Here is a 2,736-nt window from a genome sequence, read left to right on the forward strand (position 1 = left end):
GGGAGTTGTGGTGTAAGCAATGAAGAAGGTTTGGGCCTAGCCCAAGCTCCAAGATAATCCAAATGAATCCGGTCACCAAATTACCATGGCCATGTCATTAGAAATAAGCTCCCAGGTTAACAACGCTCAACACACAATCATACTCAATAAATTCAAATCCACATTTTCCAGTATTCAACCATCATCAAGAACGCGACTTCGAAAATGCGAAAACTCGAGCTAAAACTGAAATGTAAACTCACCTGCGGCGTCTGTTCGATCCAGCGTGAACCTCAACCAACTTCTCTGATCCGTTCCGACGTCGGTGATGCGTTGAGTGAATGACAACGATGAAACGCGCACTGGTGAGAACCGATCTTCCCCTTTTCGATTCTTCTATTCCAACCTTTTCTGTTTTTCGTTTGCCTTGCTTTGGCTCTGCTTCTGTAGTCAGTAGGCGATTTCCACGCGTGCTTCTGTGTTGCGGTTTGTTTTATCCGTTGATTGGAGGTTGAAGATGGTTTTGAAGTCATAGTAGGGGTTCTCAAATCAGTTTTTTTTTCAGGTTAGAGGGAGAGGGGTCGTTAGAAGTTCGAATTGGTGGTTGAAGATTGAAGTTAGTTTGAGAGTGTTTTGAGAGAGATTGTTCTGTTATGGAGTTTTTTCAGCAGGGTTTGTGAGGGAGTGATGTTGGTTATGAGTTAGTTAGTGGAGGTTGAAAAATTCGGTTGGAGGTTGGTTAAGAGGGAGGTTGGGGAGTTGTTGCAAAATGAAGAAGTTGGTTTAAATTCTGTTAGGGAGGGTTTTGCACGTCCCGTTTCTGTTGGAGTTAGTAAAATTCTGCTAGATGTTGCAGAATTCTGTTGGTGGAGAGGTTCAATTCGGTTCTGTTATGATCATTGCCTCTTTGTTGAGATTGTTAACAGGTCGGTTCCGTTTTGTAAGTTATGGAAGTTGGTTAAAAAAACAGTTGGAGGTTTATGATAATTGGTTGTGAAATTCGGTTAGTTCAGTTCGAGATTCGGTTGAGTTTTTCTGCAGGGTGATTCTGTTATGTCTTCTGTTCAGAATTGGTTGGAGAAAGTTAAGGGTGTTCACCTTCAGTTAGTTCTGAAGTTCTTTTATGACAGTTAGTTCTATCAAGGTTCAGGTTAATTCAGTTGGAATGTTTAGGGAATTCAGTTGGCTTTTGTTAGAGTGAAATAAAGAGATTGGAAGGTTTTGTTATAGGTTCTTGGTGGTTCTGTTAGAGGGTTCAAAGAACTTGTAATTGTTATAAGGTGGTTAGAATTCAGTTAAGGGATTGGCTTGAGGCAGTTAGCAGGTTGTGATGGAAATTGGAAGTTAGATTAGTTTGTTGGAGTTTCTGTTTTCAACAACAATTATTGTACATAAAAGACCCAGTAAACAAGTAGTTTCATATTCACTTTGAATTCAACTTGACAGTAACCACCCATAGCAGCGAACACATTAAATTAATTTTGAATGAGCTCTATTGAAAAGATGTCTTAAAGAGTCCAGACTTGGATGAATGAAGAATATGCATCATTGATCTTTGCTTGCGGCTCAACAAGCGATTCTCTCGATCCGCCGCCACCATTGCCACTAGGAATGAAGTTATCCATGGCAGGAGAGTGATCTGTGATAACAAAATAAAGATAAAACTAAATGATGAATTCTTGTTGATTTTCAATTGGTTTGATGTGGTTTTATTAGCTCATTTTGCAAAGCTTGTTGGAATGTTAGGCTAAGTCATTTGATTGGAATTCTAAGTTTGTGTTTTTTTATTTCGTAGGTATATCTTGAGGTTTTTGATGCAAGAACTTGGAGTTGCAATTGCTTTTGAATGGGCATTGGCTAGACTATGGTTTTGAAGCTGTTTTGAAGCTATCATGTTCATTAGGATTGTTTTGGACTGTAAATGTTATGTAGAACATTTGTAATGTGATTTTGGAAGTGTATGGTTCTGCATTGGCCATCAATTTAAATGTATGTATGTGATTGGAATTTTGAATGAATATATGATGGTTTATGTATGGAATTTATGTTTGGAGATTGACTTAAGTATGGTGTATGTAATATGATAGTTAAATGAATGTATGAAAGTGTTGAATTGGAATGTACTAAGAATGGAACTTGAAATGTGATGTATTTGAAAATCGAATGATATGTGACATGTACATGTATTTGAAAATTGAATGAATGATGTCTTGAATTAATGATTGTGATTGGTTAAGGTTTGTATTGCAATTTTGACTTGGATTCATGTATGATGATATGTATATAGTTTGGAATGGTAAATGGTTAAAAAATAAAAATTGGATGATATCTTGAATTTGGTATAATGGCTTAGAATGTGTGGTAAATGAACATAGATAAAAACAGTTTAGTCATGGACAAGGTTTAAAAATAAACATGAACATGGTTAAAAGGTTTAAAGTGGACATGGATTAAAAATGGTTATTGAATGGTTTATAATTGTGTAATGAGTGAAAATGGTTTGAAAAGTTGAAAATGAACCTGGCATATGGTTTGAACACTGACTTTGGTTTCAAAGTGAATCATGGTGAATCAAAGATGGATTATGGAGAAATGGAAATAGATATTAGGGTTTGGGATGAGTAAATGATGAGTTGACCAAAAGTCAACAGTTATAGAAAAGATGTACTTTCTTATGGACAGTTGAATATGTACCACAATGCCTATGAAATATTCCATGTTATGAATCAAACCAGATGAATACCATCCAAACAACAT

General features: G+C 36.3%; 1 long non-coding RNA gene across 1 annotated transcript; it reads left to right on the forward strand.

Moving 5' to 3' along the window:
* Positions 1 to 2,043, forward strand: LOC127085152 (uncharacterized). The gene is made up of 2 exons (XR_007788963.1): positions 1 to 344; positions 1,775 to 2,043. It is a non-coding gene; the product is annotated as an uncharacterized LOC127085152 (long non-coding RNA).
* Positions 2,044 to 2,736: the final 693 nt, after the last annotated feature.

This window comes from Lathyrus oleraceus, chromosome 5, assembly GCF_024323335.1.
Source record: "Lathyrus oleraceus cultivar Zhongwan6 chromosome 5, CAAS_Psat_ZW6_1.0, whole genome shotgun sequence".
In the NCBI taxonomy this organism is placed as follows: domain Eukaryota; kingdom Viridiplantae; phylum Streptophyta; class Magnoliopsida; order Fabales; family Fabaceae; genus Lathyrus; species Lathyrus oleraceus.